The sequence below is a fragment of the Podarcis pityusensis genome (genome assembly GCF_964106645.2).
Source record: "Podarcis pityusensis genome assembly, chromosome: 11".
Taxonomy (NCBI): domain Eukaryota; kingdom Metazoa; phylum Chordata; class Lepidosauria; order Squamata; family Lacertidae; genus Podarcis; species Podarcis pityusensis.
In genome coordinates this window covers 60,483,836-60,493,215 of record NC_138036.1, presented here as the reverse complement: position 1 = coordinate 60,493,215, position 9,380 = coordinate 60,483,836, and positions in this window count along the sequence as shown.

Sequence of the window (9,380 nt, the reverse complement as noted above, 5' to 3'; positions counted from 1 at the left end):
AACCTTGTATCCGAGGCCCTTAAGTCTCTTCCATGTCCCTTCCGCAGCTCTTCTTCAAATTTATAACTGTATTTTCCTTTGTCTCCTGCTCCTTTCACTCGTGGGAACTCCAGTTTAACAATGTTTTTGACCCTTCTCGAAAAATCAGCCCCTTTTCCATAGTCCACACTAAACTCCATGTGGTATTTAAGAACATGTTTCAAAATCCCTCCAAAATTAAGAGCCCCCACAACCCCAAACATCTCACGGCCCATTGCCAGACTTGAAAGGTCCAAACATCCCTGCATAGGGGGGTCTATCCAACCCCCCATTTCCAAACCAAACCAAACTTTATGTTTCCAAATCTGGCTTTTTCCAAGTTCATTTGTCAAGTCCAAAAGCTCATGTTCCTGCTGGGCCACAGCTCCATTCATCTCTGGCGCCCAAGATTCAGTAACATCCTCTTCCCTCATCTGTTCTGTCAGGGCACACTCCTGATTTCATTCCTGGGTGGGCTCCATATAATTTCCCACTGCCTGTTCAAAATTTCTGATCGCATCAGTCATCAAATCCGTCTTCTCATGTAGCTGTTCCAGTAGGGCATTTGTTTTACAGAAAGCACGCAACAGAGCTTCTGAATACATTGTCCTGCAAGGTCAGAAGTCTATTACCACGATTGTAATCTGTAACAGCTGCAAGCTCCCCGGAGTTGGTTACAGTTTCACAGTCTCCCTCTAGGGGGAAAACTTCTATTTGTTCTTTTCTTTTAAAGACAAGTCTAACAACAAAGTTTCCTTTTTCAGATATTTTGTCAATATTTGTTCCTTTAAAATGCGAAGCGGAACAATGGAATCAATGTTTCTCTTCTTATAGCTATCTGTCAAAAACATTTGTCTCTGGTCAATGAGCTTCAAAAAACGTCAGTCCTGACACCCCGCTCCAGGATCAGGACGGTGGAAAGTTACTTTACTTTACACTCACTTCTGCAGGTTTAAACAGTCCGAAAAAATCCCCCCTCTTCTCCTGCTTCCGAAGGGGATTCAACAATTTTAAATGATGAAACTTAATCTTTTACAAGCGATTTTCTGAGCTCTAGTTTGCCATGTCTTTGCTTTAATCTATCTACAAAGAAACGGAAGGCTGACTTCCTGTTTAGACCTTCCCGTTTCAGTGCCAAATTGAGGTAAACTTTTAAGTCCAATTTTCCTTTCTGCTCGCAAGTCCTTATTTAAAGTCCAATTGTCCAAAATTTAAGTACTCACGGGTGATTATTTTAGAAGCCAAATTGTCCCAGGAAAAAGGCAGCGCTCTCCGGCAACGGCTGTGCGGCTTCGCTCCACGGAAGAAGCAGTTGACTCTCAGCACCGCGCCACTTCCCCCTCTTCGCTCCGGAGCCCGTTAGTGGGTTCTTTTGCGGGTTGGGGGGGGCGCTAAAGGTGCCCACCGAGTCCCATGGTCACAGGCTTCATCCGCCTGTGATTTTTGAAAGGGTCCCCGCTTTGCCATAGCGGAAAAGACCCGTTTCGCGGGGAGCTAGTCCCTCCAGATCAGAGGGAGTCCGCCATTGCTGATGGCGCCACCCCGGGAGTCCCGGGACTGAGAAACTTTCGAGGGACTCTCATTTGGGGGGGGGGGTGGAGTGAGTGACCAAGAGCAGAAGAACCTCAATCTTGCCCGAACACCATATAATCATCCTAAAGGTCAGCTAAACCCCCCTTTATTCAATTACTTGTGAGACTGTTACAAATTATAACTGAGGTTATTGGTCTGCCAGTTGAAATGTGCAACTAAAAAGCTACCCGACTGCTGACTTAAGAATAGATGGCAACTAAAAGGCTGAAAACAAAATAAAAAGCATGTTTTAACTGTTTGTACCTAATAAAGATTCTAAACCGCTAAGAGGCGTTCCAATTGTGAGAAATCTTTATTTTATTTTAAATCCTCTGCCTCATTGGTGAATGTGCTGATTGTAAAGTGAAACCACATCACTATGTCACTGTGAAAAACAAATGGAAGGATCATACTTTGATAAGCAAAGACTGTAAGATCTTGAAAGCACTCAGTATGGCAAAAATACTGTTGGACACCTCACTGACTGTTGGTATCATGCAGCAACTACTGGGTGAGCAACTGAAAGAGCTCAGATGTAAAGAAGTTTAGCACTTCTCCCACACAAGACACAACACACAGGCAGTTCGACTAGTTGAGGTTTATTTATCAACAACAGGCTTTCAGCAATCTGAGCTTCCTACAGCTCATACCTCACTGTCTGAGTCAGTTGACTCGACTGGCTTCCAGCCCCTTCCAAAGCCAGATATACGCCAAGCCCACCCCCGCTTCCTGCTGGTCTTCCTTTGTTCTAATCGCTTGCTCCGCCACCTATTTTTTGGAGACTCAGGTGCAGCCAATTCCTCCTCCTCTGGAGTTGAATCCAACCCCCTGCTTCCACCTGCATCCTGCTCCTTCATCTCTGTGCTGCTGCGAAAACTTACAGGTAGCAATCCAGAGCGAGAAGGGCTTATCTCACTTTCGTGGTGTGAATGAACCAAGTTCCTGTTTCCCTCTGCCTCTTCCTTCCCCTCTGCAGGCCATGTCTCTGACATCAGAGCAGAGATGTATAAAATGGTGGCTAAAAATGGACTAGACTCCCCTGTGGTGAGTGCCTGAGGGCCCTGCTCTTGCCACTTACCATCTGGCCTGGGGCGGGGCCTGAAGCCTCACAAGGACTGCTTGCTGCTTGCTGCCTGCTGCCTGCTGCCCAGGAAGACTCCCCTGTGTGAGTGTCTGAGGGCCCTGCTCCTTCTTGCCACTTACCACCTGGCCCAGGGAGGGCCTGACAGGCCTCACAAGGACTGCTCCTGCCACTTACTATCTGGCCCAGGGTGGGGCTTCACAAGGATGGTTGTTGCCACTAATGCTGCTACTGCCCAGGAGGACCCGGAGGGGTGCAGAGTTCTTTTTAACATGTTTTTTTTTAAAAAAAAATTATTATTATTAAATATTTTCCTTTCCCTTCTGATTTTTTATATATGGGGGTAGGATGGATGTTTGGGTCGGCTTGGGAATTTGTTAGATTTTGATGAATTTGTAATTTTTGCAGTTTTTATTTGTATTGTTTTATTGTTTTCTGGGTTGTTTTTGTTTTTTGTTTTTATTGTTTTAAGGTTTTATTGTTTTAGGCTGCGAAAGAATAACATTAATTGCCATCAATGGAGGCTACTATGAGGCCTGGGATTGCTACCGTGGAGGGGCGAGGGAGGTATGGCGGTGGGGGCAGATGTTATAGGTGAAGGGGATCGAGATATGGATATGCTCGTACCCCTTCCAATCTGCGCCCCATCCCGAGGAACGAGGGTAGGGTGAGCAAGGATTATTCACCTCCGTCACTGGTGCTGTGCAATGCCAGGTCTATAGGCAATAAAACCGCCACCCTGCGAGATTTCTTTATCTCGCAGGGGGTCGACCTGGCATGTGTGACGGAGACCTGGGTGCGCGAAGGGGCAACAGTTACCTTACGAGAGATGGCGCCCCCGGGTTTCTCCGTCCTCCACCAGTCGCGGACTGTGGGCTGGGGGGGAGGGGTGGCATTATTAATCCGGGAAGATTGTTCTTTCAGGGCTCTACCATCACCATCGATCCCCGGCACTGAATGTGTTGGCCTAGTGTGGGGCTCTGAGGTGAGCTTGGCTGTCTGGCTGGTGTACCGGCCACCTAGCGCACCAGCAGCCACCCTGTCAGGCCTATTGGAGGCGGTGGCCGGCTGGGCCTTGGAGTTCCCTAACCTATTGGTATTGGGGGACTTTAACATCCATGCTGATGCCACTCCATCCTCACAGGCTCTGGACCTGGTGTCTTCCATGGTGACACTAGGGCTCTCCCAGTTTGTTTCGGGCCCCACACATCAAGCAGGCCACACGCTGGATTTGATCTTTGGCGTAGGTATAGATGTGATCATGTCTCCTTCGATGAAGGTGCCATGGTCTGATCACTACGCTCTGAAAGCCAGGATTGACTTTCCACCTCCACCCTGCTTAGGTGGCGAGCCGATTTGGGCTCGCCCGCAGAGGCTGATGGACCCTGATAGAGTCCGCCAAGCCTTGCGGGACCTTGCTCCCCCTGGCGACTCATTGACTGAGCTTGTTGAGGGCTGGAATACCCAGCTCCTGGCAGCCATCGATGAGATTGCACCTAAGCGCCCTCTGCGACCCCGCAGAAACCGGGCTCCCTGGTTTACCGAGGAGCTCCGGAAAATGAAGCGGGACCTCAGACGGCTAGAGCGAGTATGGCGGGGTGCCCGTGACGGAGCCTCAAGAACATCTTATAGGGCTTTTATGAAAACCTACGAGATGGCGGTGAAGGCTGAGAAGAAGTCATACTTCTCGGCCTCCATTGTATCCGCTAGCTCTCGCCCAGTGCAATTATTTAGTATAATCAGGTCTTTAACGTCCCTTGAGGGACAGCCAAATTTAAATAACAATTTGACACACAGCTGTGAGGCATTTGCGAGCTTTTTTGCGGAGAAGGTCTTGTTGCTCCGCCATGACCTCCCTGCCAATTTGGATACAATAAAGGAACTGGAGGCCCCTCGACTGTCCTTGGGTCCAGTATTGGACCACTTCGACCGGATATCCCCAGCCGATGTGGACAGACTCCTCCGAGCTGGAAAGCCCACCACCTGTCCTCTTGACCCGTGCCCGTCTTGGCTGATTAGAGCGTGTCCAGACGAGGTGCGGGCCCTCCTGGGGGATATCATCAATTTGTCCCTTGGCACGGGGACATTCCCAGGGGAACTGAAGGAGGCAGTGGTGTGCCCGCTCTTAAAGAAAGCATCATTAGATCCTTTAGATCTATCCAATTACCGCCCGGTTTCGAATCTTCCGTTCCTGGGTAAGGTGATTGAGAGAGCAGTTGCTGAACAGCTTGGTGGGTTTCTGGATGAAACATCGGCTCTGGATCCATTCCAGTCCGGCTTCCGCGCTGGTCATGGGACCAAGACGGCTCTGGTTGCCCTAACAGATGATCTTTGTAGACAGCTGGATCGAGGCGGGTCGGGGCTGCTGATTCTTCTAGATCTGTCAGCAGCTTTCGACATGGTCGATCACGAACTTCTGGACCACCGCCTTGCCGACGTGGGGATCCAGGGCACAGTCCTTCAATGGCTGCGCTCGTTTCTCTCTGGTCGGGGACAGAGGGTGGCGCTTGGGGGGGAATTGTCATCGCACCACTCCTTGGTGTGTGGAGTACCTCAGGGTGCGATACTCTCCCTGATGCTCTTCAACATCTTTATGCGCCCCCTCGCCCAGCTTGTTCAGAGTTTTGGGCTGGGTTGCCATCAGTTCGCCAATGACACCCAACTCTATCTGTTGATGGATGGCCATCCTGACTCGGCCCCAGACACACTGACCAGATGTTTGGAAGCTGTGCCTGGATGGTTACGTGGGAGCCGGTTGAAGCTAAATCCTTCGAAGACAGAGGTCCTGTGGCTGGGACGGGGCGATATGGGATTGGGGGGGCAACTCCCATCTCTTGCGGGGGCGCAATTAGTGCCAGCACTGTCCGTTAAGAGTTTGGGTGTAATCTTCGACACCTCCCTTTCCATGGAGGCGCAGATTGCAGCTATAACAAAGGTGGCATTTTTCCATCTCCGCCAAGCTAAGCAGTTGGCTCCTTACCTCTCTCGCCCTGACCTAGCCACTGTGATCCACGCGACGGTCACCTCCAGACTGGATTATTGTAACTCGCTCTACGTGGGGCTGCCCTTGAGACTGACCCAGAAACTCCAGCGGGTGCAGAATGCTGCAGCGAGACTCCTTACGAGGTCTTTGCTGCGAGATCACATACACCCGGTGCTGTACCAGCTGCACTGGCTCCCAGTGGAGTACAGGATCAGGTTTAAGGTGCTGGTTTTAACCTTTAAAGCCCTATACGGCCTAGGACCCTCGTACCTACGGGACCGCCTCTCCTGGTATGCCCCGCAGAGAAACTTACAGTCTTCAAATAAAAACATCTTGAAGGTCCCAGGCCACAGAGAAGTTAGGCTGGCCTCAACTAGAGCCAGGGCTTTTTCGGCCGTGGCTCCGATCTGGTGGAACACTCTGTCACAAGAGACTAGGGCCCTGCGGGACTTGACATCTTTCCGCAGGGCCTGCAAGACAGAGCTGTTCCACCAGGCCTTTGGCCTGGGCACAGCCTGACTCCCTCCCTCGGCAATCTTCGCGGAGCTCTGGCCCAATGGTTGCCAGTGGCTTGAATTAATTAATTTTATAATGAACGATTTTAGAGTGTTGTTTATGCTGTACTTTTGTATTGTTTTATTGTTGTTAGCCGCCCTGAGCCTGGCTTCGGCTGGGGAGGGCGGGATATAAATAAAAATTATTATTATTATTATTATTATTATTATTAGACAAAGCTTAAGCTAAAGAAGACACAGAGCCTTTGGAAAACATTGATGGGGGACTGCCAGAACAGGAGAGTGGAATGGTAAAGTTGGAGGCAGGAAATGGAGAGGACTTCCACATAGATACCTGGAGGAATGAAACAGCCAAATAGTGGAATTATGGTGTTGGAGGAGTGGAATGAAACCATGGACAGAGAGATTAAGAAATATCCTGAGCTGGCAGAGATAGAAAGGATTTTATGTACAGTTCAGAGTGAATTTAAAAGAAAATGCTACCAAGCCTCTGGCAACACTCTTGGAAAAAGAATGGAAGATGAGGAAATGAAAGTTTGTTTGTTTTTTCTAAATTAGGTTGGAAAACCACAACCTACAGGAAATGGGATCGGAAGATACAGAACTGGGTGTAAATTAATGAATGTAAAGTAAGTAAAGAACTATGGACTACTGCTTTAATATATCACCGCAGTGAAGAGACTCCTATGGAAATAAAAATAAAAGATTTATTTTTTTCTCCGTATTGGAGGTAAAGTTGTTGTGTTGGACTGGAGGAAGACTATTGGTGACATTTATCAATTATAGTAATTGGAGGACCTCACTTAGATTACTTTTTGTGGAAGGGGAAATGAATGAACTTGAGGTGTCTGGATCTGAAGACTGGAAAAACATACCTAGCAGAAGTAGAAATCCTGGAGTGAACACTTTGAATATTTTGAATAATTTTTATATACACAACTGACAGATGGAGAATTGGAAACAATTTTTATCTCTTTTTATTTCCTTATATTTTTCCTCTTTTTCATTTCTTTATTCTATATTACTGCTACTTTTTCTTTCCCTTCTTTGCTTTGCTCTTGCTTCTATTTTGTGTTTTTGATGTCCTCTACTCTGGGTTAATGAAGAGATTGTATGCAGATGAAGGTGATGAAAGGCTGGTAAGGGACTGTGTGTGAGAGAAACAGGGAGGGGAGATTTCTCAGGGTGGGTCCACCTCTTTCTCTGCGAGAGAAGGGTTAAGCTCTACTTGGGAGAGAGGACTTTGCATTCTTCTTCCTCTTCCTCTTTCTTTTCCTGTTTTTGTTTAGATTCGTTTTTTATTGGATTGGCTTATGAAGGACGGGAGTTTCTTAAAGGTGAAATATTGAAGACACAAAAGCAGCCAATTATGCATAGCTCAGTTGGTTAGAGCTGGTGCTGATAACGCCAAGGTCACAGGTTCAGTCTCCATACAGGACAGCAGCATATTCCTGCATTGCAGGGGGTCAGACTGCATGATCCTCAGGGCCTCTTCCAACTCTGCAATTCTATGAATTCCAACAAGAAAGAAAAGAGGTTTTTAAGCAGAGGCTGAATGGCCACTTGCCCTGGATGCTTTTAGTTGAGATTCCTGCATTGCAGGGATGACCCTCAGGTTCCCTTCCAACAATTCTATGATTCTATAGTAAGGTTGTCTTGGTATTTATATTTACTTCACGTAAGCCACACAAAAAACAAGTCATGTCAAAAAAATGGCACTGTGTGGAGATCTAAGCAAAAGAACAGTTCCAATTATACAGTATGTGTAACCCTCAGCATCGACACATGCTAAAGGAAGAAAGGGCAGCCTGGAATTTACTGAGTGTGATTAAAATGAGTGTTCCTCAAGTCAAGAAAGAAAGCAAGAATTGCAAACCTAGGAAAGGGGGATTTGCCAGCTGCAGTGATAACTTATCATCGTGACTTTCTTCTGAATATGAAAGTGTTTTCAAATGGCATTATGTGATGCAGAAAGACTCGCTGTTGTCTAGCCATTTGTGCACCTGGCTTTGCTCGTTTTTTTACCTAATACAAAGCACGTTTGCATATCTCCTGTCTGAGACATAATAAATGCGCTGTGCAGATTCCAAAGTGGTTGCTTCTAAAGTTGGCTTCTCACAGTACATCTGTCTGGCAAAAGAACAATAACCCAGATCAAAGCAAGCAACGGCCTTTAGGCAGCTTATGAGCCTTTTGTGTGATACTGAGCATGCTTATCCAGCAAACACGTGCTTTAAATTAAACGGGATGAGTATGTGCACCATGAACAATTCACTTTCACTCCTCTGCATCAGACTTCCCTTAAATTTCTTCACTACAGCTGCTATGCTAGTATTCTCATCATTGGATGCTTTTGTTACCAGTATTTCATAAGTAAAATCTGTCTTCATTGTATGAGAAAATAGCAGTGGAAGAAAATGCTGCAAAGATAAAGGAGACAGGGTATGCAATGGGGAAATTATGGAGAGGATGAGACGAGGTGCATGGACCCAATAGACATTTGAGTGTATTTTCGAAATACTGAATTGGCTTTGTATTTTAAAATATCAGAATTATGTTCTCTTATGGGAGGGATGTGGAACCTGTGGCTTTCCAGCTCCCATCAGCCAAATGTCATGAATGATGGGAGGAGCTTCACCAACAGCAGGAGGGTTGCTGGTTTCTCAGCCTGGTTTTGAAGATCAATCTGCTGACAATCATATTAATTTTATAAATATAGCAAAGCCTCCTTTCTCTTTCTCTTTCTGTATCAGGACTAGGTGTTCTTCAACTCAGTCAGGATCTCCTCCCTGTTGAGCCAAGTTAAGGTATAGCTTTCAGAAGAAGGGACTCAATTATTTTATAAGAAAAAATGTTTGGTTCGTCTCTATGGTTGTGGAGCAGTTTTATGAGATTGCCTGAACAGTAGTCAACATGGAGCACAGGTAGTAAATCGTTTTTAGCTTTGGTGGAGGATAACATTTCCAACGGGCAAGTGCCAATGGTAGGTGGAGCAATCTAAGTGTCTCTTACCTTATATAGTAGCTTATATTCCAGTCATGCAAAACTCAGAGATGCTTGAACTCACACAGCACTCTCTCCACCCAGGCAAGCAAGAGACATCATTCCCGTTCCATGACACACTTCAGCCAGTCAACAGTGCTCAAGGACAAAGCGGAGGAGGGCCAAGGAGAGGCATGGTGTGAGGAGAGGGAGATGTCCTGGGAAATGA